The sequence below is a fragment of the Petaurus breviceps genome, unplaced genomic scaffold (assembly GCF_028583685.1).
Source record: "Petaurus breviceps papuanus isolate PSGF00001 unplaced genomic scaffold, PetGlider_PUasm1.0 90760, whole genome shotgun sequence".
Lineage (NCBI taxonomy): Eukaryota > Metazoa > Chordata > Mammalia > Diprotodontia > Petauridae > Petaurus > Petaurus breviceps.
This window is the reverse complement of record NW_027187338.1, coordinates 9,157,132-9,173,831: the sequence shown is the minus strand read 5'-3', so window position 1 is coordinate 9,173,831 and position 16,700 is coordinate 9,157,132. Positions and strand designations below refer to the sequence as shown.

The window sequence follows — 16,700 nt, the reverse complement described above, 5'->3', positions numbered from 1 at the left end:
CTCTCTCTCTCTCTCTCTCTCTCTCTCTCTCTCTCTCTCTCTCTCTCCAGTGTATTTTAGGAATACCACCTATTAGAATGGAAGGTCCTGAGAGCAGGGACTGTCCAACATTTTCATTTCTATCACAAGCAAATTAGCACAGTGCTTGGCATGTGACAAACACTTAATACATACCTTTTCATTCATTCATTCACTCATTCATGTTGGAGCACATCCAGAGGAGGGTGATCATTGTGGTGAGATGACTGGAAGCCATATTAGTCAGCTGAAGTTCATACAAAGTTCAGTTGAAAGAATTAGGGATGTTTAACTTGTAGAAGAGAAGATTTAGGGTGCATATGATCACTGGCTTCAAGTAGTTTTCTTTCTTTTCTTTTTCTGGGTACAATTTCTCTCCTTTCTAACATTCCTTTTTTTTTTTAAATTTTGAGTTCCAAATTCTCTCCCTCCTTCTACCTCTCCCCCCACCTACTGAGAAAGCTAGCAATATGATATCAATTATGCATGTGAAATCATGCAAAACATATTTCCATATTAGCCATGTTGCAAAAAAAAAGTTAGCAAGAAAAATAAAGTGAAAAAAATTTGCTTCAATCAGCACTCAGATTTCATCAGTTCTTTTCCTGGAAGTGGATAGTATTTTTCATTCTGAGTCCTTTGGCATTGTCTTGGATCATTGTATTGATCAGAGTAGCTAAGTCTTTCACAGCTGATCATCCTTACAATATTGGTGTTATTGTGTATAGTGTTCTCTTGGTTCTGCTCACTTCATTTTGCTTCAGTTCATATAAGTCTTCCAAGGTTTTTCTGAAACCATTCTGCTCATCCTTTCTTATTGCACAACAGTATTCCATCACAATCATATACCACAACTTGTTTAGCCATTCCCCAATTTATGAGCATCCCTTCAATTTCCAATTCTTTGCTACCACAAAAAGAGTTGCTGTAAATATTTTTGTACGTATAGGTCCTAATGGATAGGGACAGTGTTTTTCTGTATGTTCTATTATGCCTGTAAATGTTCAATAAATATTGGTGATGGGAAAAAAAATTGATTAGGAACTAGACTTGACCCCAGAACTGGAAGCTGTAGAGAGGCAGATTTAGGATCCTCATGAGGAAAATCTTCCTAACAATTCTCCAAGTGGAAGTCTTCCTTGAGAGATAGTGAGATTCCCTATCACTGGAGGTATTTGAGTTGAAGTTGGGTGTCTGATTGTTTTAGATGTTGGAACTAGGATTCCTGTTCTGATCTGGGTTCTCCTGGGTGCCTTCCAGCTCCTTCTCCCTCTGAGGTCCTATGATTTCTCACCTGACTCCTAGGCACACACCCCTGCTGATGAGATGTTGATATCCACAGGCAAGAGGAAAACTGGGTCACATTCTTTCCTCTCCCAACAGCCAAAGAGGAACATGAAAACCCAAGGTAACTTGTGACCTGCAGAAATCTCAAACTCCAAAGTTGAGGAATGCAGAAGGTGAGGTGTTGCCATGGTAACAACCATGCTCCTGGTGCTGGTAAGTTCCTCCATTCCTCCTGCAGGCTGTCAGGCAGGGGAAGGATTCTACATGACTGGCACAGCCTTGCATTTCTTCATGTTAATGGGGCATTACTAAAATCTTGTGCATTTAATTTCCTTCATTGATTTCAGAGGTCAGCTAGTTCAGCCCATGCTTGAAGCAGCCATTCTCTCTACACCATCTACTCAGAATAGAGTCTATAACACACTTCAGAATGACCATCCAGCCTTGGTTCATGGTGTAGTGGAAGGACCACCAGGCCTGGGTTTGTGTTTCATGAGGGTCTGTGCTGCTACTAATGAACTGGATGCCCTTGGGTGAGTCACTGGACTTTTGTATTTGGGTTTTTTTTTCATCAGTGAAATGAAGACTAGGTGGCCTCTAAGCTCATTCTAGCTCAAATCTGTGGTTACATCCAAGTTTAATTCAATTTACTCAAGACTTTAAGTCATGTATCTAACAATCATGACTCTGTTGTGACCTCAAGTGACCAGGAACTCATGACTCCAGAGGCAGTCCCATGAATTGTGCGAAAGTGCTGATCACCAACTGTTCTTCCTTCTATGGGACTGGAATCTCAGTATGATCCTTGTAACTTTCCCCAACATAGTCAGAGCAGGAGATAAATGATGGACAGCCCTCACTGCTCCTTTGGCATCTACTGAATGTTAAGAGAAGTGGGAAAGGGCCTCCCCCATTTTGGATGGACTCCCTGTGGTAGATTTACAGGAAAACTTATAGACAAAGAACACCATGGAAGGGCAGGCATGGATGGTTTGAATCTGTGCTGTGAGAGAGAGAGTTCTCACACTAAGGAGATTACAGATGTGATGGGCCTGCCCTGGTTTTCATTCTCTCCTGTGGAGCGATGTGGACCATTCCTCTTATAGAACACTGTTGGGGTTTTTTTCCTCCATCCCATCCCTCTCAGTACATTCTAAATTCCCTGAAGTTAGGGACCACTTTTTGATTTTGCCTGAGATATATTTAGGGGATGGGGAAGGGAAGTATTTATTAGTCACCTACTATGTTCCAGGCATTGTGCTTGTTTGATCCTTACATAACCCTGGGAGGTAGGTGCTATGACTTCCCCCATTTTACAGTTGGGGGAAATTGAAGCAGGCAAAAAAGTTGTGACTAGCCCATGGTCACTTGGCCAGGTTGGAACTCAACTCTTCCAGACTTCAGGCCTAATGCCCAATTCACCATATTGCGCTCTCTTTTTATTCCCTCTGCTGCACATTGGCACGTAGTAGGGACTTACTAAATGCTTGTTGAATTAAATTGGATTTCATAAGACAGCCATTCAGATATCTGAAATCAGCAGTTATGGCCCCCCTCCCTCTTGAGTCCTTCTTTCCTAGACTAAACATCCTCAGTTTCTTCCACCAAGTCAATTACATTCTACTGAATTCAATTCAGAAAACATTTGTTAAGTACTTGCTACCTGTAAGGTGCTGCTATAGGCTCTGGGGAATCAATGCAGCAATGCAACAGTCCCTCCTGTCAAAGAGCTTGTTGGGAGGGTTGGGGGGGGAGGGGGGGAGCAGATGCAACAAATACATAGATAAGAAAATACAAGATCCCATAAGGGACAGGGAGAATTCAGATTACCTGGATGGACCCTCATGTAGCATGGTCTCTAGTCTCCTCACCATCCTGATTCTCCCCTTCAGTCTTCCAATGCCCCCTCCTAAAATGTGGAGCCTAGGAATGAACACAGCATTCCAGATGGGGTCTGTCTGAGTGATTTGGAGGCCAGGGGGATGATGGATCACCAACCTTCTTCTGGCTGCCAAATTCCCATGCAGCTCAACTTCCCCAGGCCAAAGGCATCACTGAGCACTAAAGGGTTGTTATTGGGTGGTTTCATCATCCCATCATCACCTAAATCGCTGTGTCATTCGCAAGGTTTGTGAAAACTGCATTGTATTGATTTTTCCTGTATCACTTTCATTTTTAGTATTTCTGCTGTTTTTTTCTTTTTTAGAATTATCACCTGGCTATGAAAAAGCCTGATGGGGTAAAAAGAGATCTGGCCTTAGAGCTAGAAGATAGGGTTCCTTCTGGGACCTTGGGCCTTACTGGGCCCCAGTTTCCCCATCTAGAAAATAAGGGGACTGAACTAGGAGAACCTTAAGGTCTTGCTCAGCTCCAAATCCTTTGTCTGTATAGAAGGCTAAGGCCTGATTCTGTGGTTTGTAAGTGTATCCATAAACAAAATGGAAATAAATGCTCTTTTAATGGTATTTGTGGGCATTTAAAATATAGATGTGTTTGTGTGTGTGCAAACAAATATGTGTACATACATATGTGCATATACATATATGTTATTATTATTAATGACAAGCAATGATTGGTTAGCTACCTACTAGGATAGCTAAAAGAATTTGGCTTCTATTATCCAGACTTAATTTGACTTTAGACTTTAACCAGTCATTGCTAGTCATAAATAATAATAACAATTTATAAAGTTTTTTTTTTAATTTATGAAATTCCTACAAAGTTCTTTACGTATGTAGCTTGTTGGCCCTCACAATAATCTCTATAAACACTGTGCAAATATAGATGTCCCAAGAGCCTTGGTACATTTTTAAGCAGCTTGAGACTGCACCAAGACTTTTAGAACAGTATATTTTCTCCATTTTACAGATGAGAAAACTGAGGTTCAGAGTTGGTTCTTTGACTCCCTAGTCACACAATTAGCTAATATTTAAACATAAGTTTTGTGTTCCCAAGTCCAGTGTTCAAGTTGTCTGTTCCATTTTTGGATAGTTCTAGCTGGTAGAAAGTTTGTTCTTATTTTGAGTTTAATTAGTCCTAGTTTAACATGAAAGGATAAGGCTTTTATGTTAGGGATAAAGAGGGAAAGATAGTAGTTAGGAAAGAAGTTGCCTTGGTAAAAATGGCTTTTTACTCCAAAGGGAAGTCTTCCTTTTTCCACCCAAGTCTCCCTTTTTGGTGTCCTTTTCCTGTAATTGATTTTCCTATCCATACTCATGTGCTGAGTGCCCACCTTCTTCAAATTTTATTCATAGTATCAGTACTAGGCCTCTACACCAAAGGGATCAAAGAGACAATATTTAGAACAGCTCTTTTTTGGTGGCAAAGAAATGGAAACCAAGGGAGTGCCCCTCAGTTGAGAAATGGCTGAACAAGTTATATGGTATATGAATATGATGGAGTATTATGGTGCTCCAAGAAATGAAACCTGGGAAGACTTGTGTGAACTGATACAGAGTGAAATGAGCAGAACCACAGGAACAATTTGTACAATAACAACATTGTCAAGACCAATACATTTTGAAAGACTTAAGAACTCTGATCAATGCAACAACAGCCACAATTCCAGAGGACTCATGAAACATGCTACCTCCCTCCTGACAGATTGCTGATGGATTCAGAATATAGACTGAGACATTTTTTGGCTGAAGCAGGAATTTGTTTTGCCTGACTATCCACATTTGTGATAAAGCCTTTGTTTTTCTTTCTTTTTCAATTGTGAGAGGGAGGAGAGGGAGAGAAAATTTATTTTTTCTTAGTTGAAAAAATAAATAAAATATATAAATTTTACTGCAAGGTAATGATCTGATAAAAATCATTCACTTGCATGCTCAGGAAGTTTAACAAGCTTTTCTTGATGCTTTATAATGACAATGAGGCAAGCCTGAGTTCCCAAGGCAATGCCTGTAGTACTCAAGTTCTGGCAACTTCTGCCATGTTGGAAAGAGTTTCTGAGGACCAGACTAGCTAAGCAATAGAGAGACCCATCACCTAGTAGACTGATTTCTTGTTGTCGAATTTTTTGGCCATGGCAACCTACTATGTTTGCCAAAGGCATTTGCCATTGTCATGGAAGAGATCCAGCTCCTAGTCCAGGGGGAAGAGGGATTCTCTATGGATAGTGAGGTCCTCCAGACTCTCCTGTTTTTTGATGACATTATGGGAAGGGCATCAAGCCCCTGACACTGCAGAGACTCCTAAATGAGATCTGAAATCGCTCAGAGTTTGGCGCAATTATCAGAAAAGGAAAAATGAAACAGATGAAGAATATCTTTGGTCCAGATGCAGTTGAATGGGCAACCTATAGAGTTTGTCCATCCATATATTTATCTTGAACAGACACTGGCAAAGAGATAAGTGAATGGTGCCCAGAATTGAAAAGGCAGAAGAAAGCAGATGAATTGACATTTGGGAAACTACAAAGCTATTTCAATGACTCCAAATTTCTTACTGAAACAGAGGCCCATCTTTTTTTTTTTTTTAAATACCATGCTTCCTGTTTTGTTGTACTATTGCATTTATACTAAAATAGATAGAAGATTGAAAAGATTTTTGTGTTGTATCTCCTAGGGATATTTGCATTATAATACATCTGACTTAAGTCAAAGAAATGAAGCTCTAACAGTGGAATTTCTGGAATTGATGAGTTAGCTAGAAGGGAGCCTTTGGGGTGGGGGATGTGAAGAAACTTCCCAGGACCCTTGAAATCACAGTTATGAGAAGATCTACTTTTAAGGAGAGCCTTAACCCCCAGTTCTTGAATTGACTAGAATTGAACTATGTCTTTAATGCTGGATGGAAAATGTTGATAACTTAGTACCAGGATGTCTGATCTCCCAGGGGAAAGTCATGGTTCTGCCTGTGAATGCTTAGTGATAAATTGGTGAGAGTGCAGGACTCATGGGGAAGGGAATCTTCCTCATTTTACAGAATGACCTTGGTCATATTATTTAACCTTATCTTTTGAAGTGTTTGTGTATAAAACCATCAACATTATCATCACATACTAGAATGTCAGAGCTGGGAGAGCCTTAGAACACAGAATGTCAGAGCTGGGAGGAGCCTTAGAACACAGAATGTCAGGGCTGGGAGGGACCTTAGATAGAACACAGAATGTCAGAGCTGGGAGGAGCCTTGGAACAGAATGTCAGAGCTGGGAGGGGCCTTAAAATACAAAATGTCAGACCTGGGAAGACCCTTAGAACACAGAAGGTCAGAGCTGGGAGGGGCCTTGGAACACAGAAGGTCAAAGCTGGGAGAAAACTCACATCACGAAATGTTAGTCAATAAACATTTTAAAGTGCCTATTACATGCCAGTCACTATGCTAAAGCTCTGCATATACAAATAAAAAAAGAATGACGGTCCCTGCCCTCAAGTTGCTTAATGGGAGAAAACAGCAAGGAAGGGGAAGCTAAAAAGGGGGAGGACCAAGTCTGAGCTGGTCTTGAAGGAGAATGAAGTCGCTGGGCCATGATGGAGTACAAAGGGATATAACAGGGTGGGGGAAAGGGAATGAGTTTTGTTGTTGGCAGTGTCAAGATGGACATTTCAATGGCACCTTAGGCTGAAGATGTTTAAAAAACAATTTTGTTGTTTTTTTTTTTCAGAGAAACATGAGAAGACTCATATGAAGTGATGCAGATTGAAGAAAGCAGAGTCAATGGAACAAAATTATGACTCTGGCAATGTCAATAAGGAAGATATTTCAAAGCAACAACACCTGGGTCAAATACAACGAACAATGGGGTTACCATATTTCAAAACTGAAATAAATGCATTTCCTTTCTGCTTAGAATAAGTGAACAACAAATTGGAAAGTGCAATGGTGTCCTCAGGCAATTTTGCTTGTCTGTTTTCAGGGAATGTACTTAGCAATGGGGTGGGAGGGATTTAATGGACAATTTGAAACGCGTCCCTGAAGCTCAAGGTAGAGACTAGAACTGAACATATAGACTTTGGAGTCATCTGGGTAGAGATGATATATGAACCCTAGGGGACAGATGAGGAGAGAGACACAGAGAAGAGAGAGAGAGAGAGAAAGGGGGGGGGGGAGGGGGAGAAGAGAGAATATGAGACAGGACACAGAGAGATAAAGACAGAATGAGAGAAAGAAGCAAGAGTAAGAGGGAGAGAGAGAATGAAAGAGATAGAGGAAAGAATGAGAAGAGAGAGGGAGAAAGGGGAGAGATAGAGGAAGGAAAATAAGAATGAAAAAGGAAAGAGGATGGGAAAGAGAGGAGAGAGAGAATTAGAGAGAGAGTACAGAAGATTGAGAGAGAATGAGAAGACAAAGAGGGAGAGAGAAAGAGTGGGGAGGGGGCAGTGAGGAGGGAGACTAGGAGGAAGAGAGCCCCAGGAAGAGAACCTTGAGGGTATGGCCATAGTTAGGACACAAGTTATGGATAACGATCCATGAAAAGTAAACTGAGAAGGAGCAGTCAGACAGATAGAAGGAGATCCAAGAGCGTGCTTGTTGAATAAACGATTATTGAATGAAGAACTTGCTTGCTTTGTTTAAAGTGTCCTCTGCCTTCTAGTTCTAAATCCTATGACCTTTCAATTCCTGTTTCTGACATTTACTAGCTGGGGAATCATGGGCCAGTGAGTCATTGGGATGTTATCTGCCAAGTGCTTTGCCCCACCAGAGACCATGCCCTAGAGGGCTTCACCAGTCCCTGCCCTGCCCCCCTGCTCTCATAACTGGTGAGGGCCTCACCAGGCCCAGTTTATCTAGGCTAGGCCCAGCTATGCTTTACTTGACTCCCCAGTCGTCTTCTTCCTTTTCTTTTTGTTTCCTCTCCAGGCCTCCCCCACCCCATGCCAGGCCCTTTCCACTTTTGGAACTACAATTAAGTCAATAGAGGCAGCTAGGTGGCACAGTGGATGGAGCCCTGGGCATGGAATCGGGAAGACCTGAGTTCAAATATGACTTGACACTAGCTGTGGGGACCTGAGCAAGTCACTTAACCTTTGCCTCAGTTTCCTCAACTGTAAAATGGGGATTATAATAGCACCTACTTTGAAGTGTTATTGTGAGATAATATTGGTAAATTGTTTAGCACAGCACTTGGCACATAGTCGTCAAGGTAGAAATGCTCATTTTCCCCCTCCCCCCCATTTAAATACTGCCATAAATACAACAAAGAGTGTGTCAATCTATTCCTTTGTGGCTACACTAACCATTCCTGCAACTTTCCAAATTATAACACCCCTCCCTGGCAACTGCTATACCCCATATTTTGCTTCCCCTCATTAGAACGTAAGCTCCTTAAGGGGGGCATTTCTTCATCTTTGCATTTGCATATCCAGTGTTTAGCAAAGTACTTGGCACCTAGTAAGCCCTTAACAAATACCTTTTCATTTCATTCATTCATTTACTAACTGTAAATCACTATATAAATATCAATTATTATTGATGACAGTTAATAATTATTTGTAATGATCATTAGCTATAATCATGACAATAACTGCTTGGAGCCTTCACTATAAAATGGGGGAAATAATAATTGCATTACTTATCTCCCAGGGAAGTCATTTTATAAGCCATAAGGTGCTAGAGAAATGTGAATTATTATTAGTAATGATAATAAGTAGCTATTGCAGATTTATATGTCTCCTATGTAACCCAGCTTACAACCAAACTATTTCCCCTGCTAGTTTTTAAGAAAGCAGAAACCATGTCTAGCTCGGTATGTCCCTAAGGGTTTTACACATAGTAGACACTGAATAGATGGTTGTTCAATTGGACAGCCCCTCATTAAACACCAACTACATGAAAAGTGCTGTGCTAGGGACAGGGGATACAAAAATTTTTAGTGAAAGATGGACCAATTATATAGTTCCTGTCCTCAGTGAACTTCCTGTCTAATTATGGGCAGATGGATTGTACACAATCAGTAAATATAAAGTAAAAGGTGACAGGGCAAAGGAGAGATCGAAACAAAATGCTTCAGCAAAATTTGAGGGAATGAATGAATGGATCAACAAGTGTTTATTAAGCACCTGCTGTATACCGGCACCATGCTCGCCAAAAAGGACACAATTTCTGCTCTCACAGACCTTACATTCTGCTGAGGGAGATGTCACATAAATGTGAGAATGCACAGACTGAAAACATACAGAAAAATACATCAGTACAAGGCAGGTAGATACAAGGTGATTAGGGAAGGAGAACTCCAGCAGCTGGTAGAAACTGTTTCTTGAAGGAAGTGACAGATTTTGTGGTGCAGAGGAGGAGGGAATGCATTCTGCATGTAGGGGACAGCTAAAGAGAGAGAAACAGGGAGAATGTGGGTGGGGACCCTCTGCTGGAGAAGATGGGAAGGGAGGAGACTAAAGCTGAGTATTGCAGGTTTGTCCTTGGCAAAGAGAAGGTCACCTCATTATCAGAGAATAGAGGAAGGGAGGAGATGGGGGAAGGATGATGGCAAGAGATTTTGGGAAGAAGAAGAGGGTGGAAAGAAAAAAGAGAAGTCAGAGCAGAGGTAATGGGCTGAACTGAGGGGTAGGAGCTTGGTGTTCTGTTTTTGTAACTTACTACTTGTGTTATGTTGGACAAGTCACCATCTCTCTGGGGCTCAGCTTCCTGATCAGTAAAATGAAGTTGAACTAGATAGCCTCTAAGGTCTCTTCCCACCCTAAATCCTACAATCCCACAATTGAAGGACCCCTCATATTTTTTCATACCGAAGTTGGAAGAGACATATAGGACTGTACTGAAGCACAAGTTAAGTTGCTCAAATTCAGAATAGGGGTCAGGATTTGTGGGCAGATAGGTGGCACAGTGGCTAGAGCAGCTGTGCCTGGAGTCAGGAAAATTTCTTCCCAGTTCATATCTGGTATCAGACACTTACTAGCTGTGTGACCCTGGGCAAGTATTATGGGAATGGGAATCTAAGATCTTCCCTGCCCCTAGGCCCTTTGATAGGCTTAAGCTACTCTGAGAACCTTGCTTGATTTGAAAATATACTCTGCCCCCTAACAGGCTGAATGTGGTCACCTGGAGCCTGTGGCGGGAGGTTTGTTTTTCAGGAAGGTCCACGCCTTGATACTTTGTGATTGGGCAGTGGGTCAATACAAAAGGGTTGTGACATTCTCTGACCCAGGAGAAGGCTATATATATACCCGATGTGAGGTTTTTTTGGGGGCTCACTTTGAGAAGAGTTGTATGATTTGACCAAATGAGACTCTGGGCAACTGTTGAGCCCCTCAGCTTTGAAAACCCAGATGTTAGTGCTTCCCTCTCTGGTAACTGGCTAGGTATGGATGTAATGGTCAGACAGCTGGAAGCCTATCTGGTAAACTGTTTCTCTGTCTGCTTGTAACTTGCTTGTATTCTCTGAAGTTCAGACCTTTTTCCCCTGAACTAGGTAAACAACATATGTTTGATCAAAGCAAGATTGTTAACCCATTTTGAGTTGCTTTCCTTTAGAAAAGCAGATCTAAGAACCTGTGTTGGCAGCCACCCTGGGAATGCTAGGGTGCTTGCTGCTACAGCAAGTCATTTAACCCTGTTTACCTCAGTTCCCTAATCTGTGAAATGAGCTGGAGAAGGAAATTGCAAACCACTCTAGTATCTCTAGATACTAGATCTCAAATGGGGTGATGAAGAATTAGGCACGACTGAAAAATGACTGAATGCTACCACCAACAGCTCTCTTTCTAGAAGCTTTAGAGAAGAGAGGCTCTAAGAGAGAAACCCTAAGGAAGCTGAATATGTTCCTGTGGGAGAAACACAAAACTCTGTCTCTGCTTCTGGAAGTTAGGTATTGTAGGAGATAGAGAACTGGAGTCATGAAGATGTGAGTTTGAGTCCAGACTCAGACACTTATTAGCTGTATGACCCTGGGCAAATCATTTAACTTCTCTCAGCCTCAGTTTCCTTATCTGTAAAATGGGGATAATAACACCTACTTCCCAGGGTTGCTGTGAGAAATAAATGAGATAATGAATGTAAAATATCATAGAAATGTGAGCTATTATTATTTCTTATGCAGAACATGGTCTTTAAGGAACCCCACTCTGCTGCCCATAATTCTAGGTACTTCTGCCCAGAGAACAGAGGAAGGGAACAGGCCTTTATGAAGTGCCTATTGTACTAAGTTTTTAAAAAAATATTATTTCATTTGAAAATACAATTTAATTTGAGAACCCTGCCAGCTCAGAGAATGCAGAGAATGGTATAGAGCAATACAAATTTATACACTCTTCCTCATGCTGTAGAATAAAGCTGGACAAAATTGTGCCAAACCTACTATAAATTCATGTTATGCCATCTCTGCTAGGTCCTCACCGTGGTAAGGCAAGTCTTTTACAGCTCTCCAATTGACTCAATATTCCACTCACCACAATGGATTTTCCAAAGCTTTCCCCCCCTTCTCAAACCTTCCCCTCCTCCTGCTCTCTCAGATGAGCACCTGGCCTCATATTTTACTGATAAAATTGAAGCCATTTGCTGAGAGCTCCCTCTTCTCCCCTCTTCCTCACTTCACAGCACTCAGAGGCCTTCTGCCATTGTCTCATCCTTCACCAGTCACAATAGAAGAGGTGGCCCTTCTCACTGAGGCAAACCCCTCTACATGCACAAGTGATCCCACGCTATCCCATCTTCTTTAGAAGATTACCCAGTCTAATGTCTCACTTTTTCACTTATCTTCTTTTTTTTTCTTTTGAGGGGCCAGTTAGGGTTAAGTGACTTGCCTAGGGTCACACAGCTCATAAGTGTCTGAGGCCAGATTTGAACTTAGATCCTTCTGACCCCGTGGCTAGTACTTTATCCACTGCACCGCCAGCTGCCTCCTCACTTATCTTCAATCTCTCCTTGTTGAGTGACTATTTCTCAACTTCCTACAAACATGCCTAAATCTCCCTCATCCTCAAAAAACCTTGGTCATTCATCCCAGTTAGGTATCATCCCCTATCTTTCCTCCCATCTGTGGCTATCTACAATAGGTGTCTATGCTTCCTTTCCTCTCACTCTATTCTTAACTTTCTGCAATCAGGCATCCATCCTCATCATTCAGCCAAGATGCCTTTCTCCAATCTTCTTAACTGCTGAATATAGAGGCCTCTTTCCAGTCCTTAACCCTCTTGATCACTCTTTTCTCCTTCATATTTTCTTCTCTCTAAGGTTTAGTGATATGACTCTCTTTGTGGTTCTCCTCCTACCTTCTGACAGTTCCTTCTCAATGTCCTTTGCTGGATCTTCAGGTAGGTCAAGCCACTTGACCATGGGTGTTCCATAGGACACTGTCCTGGGTCCTTCTTCTCTTCTTCATCTTTGGTATTTTCCCTCATCTCCCATGGATTCTATGATCATCCCTTTGCTGACGATCCTCAGAAATACTTATCCAGCTCTAACCTTTTTGCTGACCTCCAAATGTACATCTCTGGCTGCCTACTAGATGTCTCAAAATGGATGTCCTGTAGATATCTCAAGCTCAACATGTCAGGAACTGAAGTCATTACCTTCCCCCCCCACCCCGCCCCAAACTTCCCCTCTTCCAGACTTCCTTATTACTATTTGTGTCCGACTTGTGGTAGAGCATTCTGAGATGGTATTGGTTTGATTAGCCATAGTTGGACACAATTTTGGTCCTCTTCAAGAACAAAGGACAATGGGGCAGCTAGGTGGCACGGTGAATAGAGCACCAGCCCTGGAGTCAGGAGGACCTGAGTTCAAATCCGGCCTCACACACTTAACACTTACTAGCACTATGACCTTGGGCAAGTCGCAGTCCCAATTGTCCTGCCCTCCCCCCTCCAAAAAGCAAAAACAAAACAAAACAAAACAAAACCCCAAAACAAAGGACAACAACCAACCAACTGTTGAGGGTACCATTATACTTCTAGTTACCCAGGCTCATAGCCTACATGTCATCATGGTCAACTTCTCACTCTCTCACCCCCATATTCAATCTGTTGCCAAGTCCTCTCAATTTTACCTTTGGAACATCACTCACGTAAGCCCCCTTCTCTCCTCTGATACTGCTGCTACCCTGGTGCATACCCTCATTGTTGGACCATTGCAATAGTCTGTTTGTTGATCTCCTTGCCATAAGTCTCTCCTCATTTCAATCCACTGTCCACTCAGCTACCAAAGTGATGTTCTTAAAGCTCAGAAGTGACCATATCACCCTCCTATTCAATTCCAGTGGCTTCCTATTACCTCTAGGATCAAATACAAATTTTTTTGGGTCAGGTTATCTCTTCAGCTTCTCCAGTCATACAAACCTAGTTTAAGCCCTCTTCACTTATCACCTCCTCATTGGTCTGTCTCCTTGCATCCAGACCCTCCCCTCTCTGATCATTCTTTACCTAACTGACATTCCTATTGCACAGATACGACCATATCACTCTCCTGTTGGAGAAGCTTTAGTGGTTCCCTATGGCCTCTAGGATGAAATGAAAACTCTTTCTTTGGAATGTAAAGCCCTTTGCAATCTGGCTCCAGCCTGTCTTCCCAGGCCAATTCTGCATCACTCCTTCTTGCCCACAATGGCCTATTATCGCTCCCTGTGATGTTCCATCACTCTTTCCTAGCCTTTACACAGATTACTTACCCCCTCCCTTATCCCTAAGCCTGAAATGTTCTCCCTCCTCACCTTCGCCTCTTGAAACTCCATTTCCCTTCAAAGTTCAGCCCAAAAGCCATCTCCTTAAGGAAGAGTTTCTGTTGGCTGATAGTGCCCTGCTCTCACCTCCAGATCATGCTGTACTCATTTTGTGGCTATTCCATATTTATTTATCTAGGACCAGGACTTACCAGAATGTACTGAGCCCCTGAGGGCATGGACTGACTGGCTTATTTTAATGATGACACCTAATATTTTGTTTACTATGTGCCAGGTACTGTGCTAAGCATTTTACAATTATTAGCCCACTTTGTCCTAACAGCCTCGGGAGGTAAGTGATATTATTATCCCCATTTTACAGATGAGAAAACTGAGGCAAACAGAGGTTAAATGACTTGTTCAGGGTCTTACAGCTAAGTAAGTATCTGAGACCAGATTTGAATTGGGGTCTTCCTGTCTCTGGGTTTGGCACTCTGTTGGTCTCCTGAGCCACCTGTCTTTGTATCTTCTGTACCTAGAACAGTACCTGTCATATAGTAAATGCTTCATAAATGCTTATTGATTGATTAATTATTGATAATTAATAATTATGAATAATTATTAATAACACTATTATTGATAGGATTCAGGGGACAGTTCCCAGATTACTGGGCTATCCAGGAGTTATATTTTCTCTTTTTCCTAGGTGGGAACTTGAGTCAATAAAAGGGTGGAGAGAAATCTATAATCTATAATCCAAGTTCTTTGAGACTTGAGCCTTCAAGAGGCCTTACTACATCAGCTCCCCCCCACATCCCACCCCAACACACACACACACTATTTTAGTCCCTGAGGGGACTAAATACATTGATGCTTCTTTAAAACTAAGGCCAGAAAGAGATGAATATAGGTGTTAGAGCTGGAAAGGACCTTTGGTATCATAGGATCATAGCAGGGATGTGCTGGAGGATGTTTAGCAAGAAGCTTTCTGAAAGAAAAAATATAACTCATGACATACTTTTAAGTCTAATCTGCAGTAATTAACATTTTCTCCATCTTTCTCAAGTCTACATCATCAATGGAACAATGAATCAAGCCATGATTTGTGGGGTCCACTGATTTCTAGGGTGTAAATATTCACACTGAAAATTTAATGGTAAGCTGAGAGGCAGGATGAGCTGACTCCAGCATGCCCCTGGGTCACAGGCTCAAAGATCCAGAACTGGCACGGCCCTTAAGGGCCAGCTAGTCTAACCCCCTCATAGAGTATGTTGGGTTTCTCTACTTCAAGCTTCCCTTCATGCCCATTTCTTCTCCTCAGAGCTACCAAAGGGACTTTCCAAAAATGTGGGTCTAAGCATATCTCCCCCTACTCAATAAACTCCAGTGGCTCCGTATTACCTTTTGGACCTGGCATTTAAATCTCTTCACACTCTGGTCTCTTCCTACCTCTCCATTCTTCAGACTGGCTATTCCATACAGTGTATGCCTTTTCCTCTCCTTTTCTTTGCACTGGTTGTCTTTTTTTGCATGGAATTTATTCTTTCTTCATGTCTGATTTCCTTCAAGGCTCAGCTCAAGCATCATCTTCTTGAAAATACTTTGTGTTCTGAGGATCTGCCATAGGCTCAGGTCTTATGAGTCAGATTCCCCCATCACACATTTGTATATTATTTATGTGCTTAGGTGTATGTGTGTCATATGTATCCCGTATTAGAATGTAAACTCCCTGAAAGCAGGGAATGTTTTCCTTTTGTCTTCATGTCACAAGCATAGTTCCTGAAACAGAATAAGTTCTTAATAAATGCTTATTGATTGATGAAGACTTTGGGGCCCAGAGACCCAAGTGACCTTACTAAGGTCAGATTGAGGCTAAGTAGCAGAGGCAAGATTTGAACCCAGACCCTCTGACTCTGCTCTGTTTATGATACCACATTGCCCACTCAAAATGAGAAGTCAGCCCAGAAGATAGTGTGGTATAAGGGAAAGATCACCAGACTCTGAGTTGGATGATACAGTTCTAATTCCAGTTTGGCTGCTAGCTTACTGTGTGATCTTGGGCAAAAATTCTCTGGGCCTCTATTTCCATATCTGTAAAATAAAATCCTTTGCCTTATTCAAAGTTCTTTCCACTTCTGAAAATCTCTGGACCTTCCTCCTAAGAAGGGAAATCAAGTGGCCTTTTCCTGTTCATTATCCAGTCCATAGACAGAGAGAAGCCTGTGGACTCAATTCAGTGAGGGAGAAATTCCTGAAGAAATCTCTCAGTACTTACGTCTCCTGGGTCTGTTTTATCCTCTGTAATTACTATTAGGCTACAACTTTCCAGATCCCACCATTGAGGGGAAATCCTCCTCCCTTTTCCCTTACCTCCCCCTCAACAAACCCAGCACTAGCCATAAGGTCTCCGAACATCTATCATTCCTCTCCCTCTTTCCCTGGCTGGGTTTTCCCAGAACAGCAGGGACTTACTTGAAGGTTGTCATCTGCTTTCTGGGGCAATGATTGCTCTGTGTGGCTGAGATTAATGGGAGCTTCCGCAGCTCTCTCCAGTCCTCCTGGGTACTTACAAAAGCTGATGGGCAAGTGGGGATCCTGTTGCTTTCTGGGGAATCTGGGCACCCACTCATTTTTTTTTAAAGAGGTCTGTAAAATTCCAGACTGTAGATTAGAGGCAGGGGATGGGTGGGGTGGTGAATCAGTGCATTCCTTCCTCCCCCTTCTCCCTCCTTCATGGGTTATCACTGTGGTAGGGTGTGGGCCTTCTAATGTAAGGACCCACTGGCAGATCTTTTCTAATCTAAACAGAATTCCAGACTAGCTGAGGAGTGGAGAAACACTC

The 16,700-nt window shown here is 42.1% G+C and overlaps 2 protein-coding genes and 1 long non-coding RNA gene across 3 annotated transcripts in view; all 3 read right to left on the bottom strand.

The window, feature by feature from the left end:
• LOC138146378 (uncharacterized) overlaps window positions 1-16,510 on the bottom strand; it is a 64,923-nt gene extending 48,413 nt beyond the window's left edge. The window contains exon 1 of the long non-coding RNA XR_011164467.1: window positions 16,331-16,510. This is a non-coding gene — a long non-coding RNA (uncharacterized lncRNA). The remainder of the gene's footprint in view (window positions 1-16,330) is intronic.
• Window positions 1-16,700, bottom strand: part of KPNA6 (karyopherin subunit alpha 6) — a 387,231-nt gene that overhangs the window by 215,571 nt on the left and 154,960 nt on the right. The window lies entirely within an intron of this gene.
• Window positions 1-16,700, bottom strand: part of TMEM39B (transmembrane protein 39B) — a 319,933-nt gene that overhangs the window by 148,273 nt on the left and 154,960 nt on the right. The gene's annotated exons all lie outside the window — the stretch shown is intronic.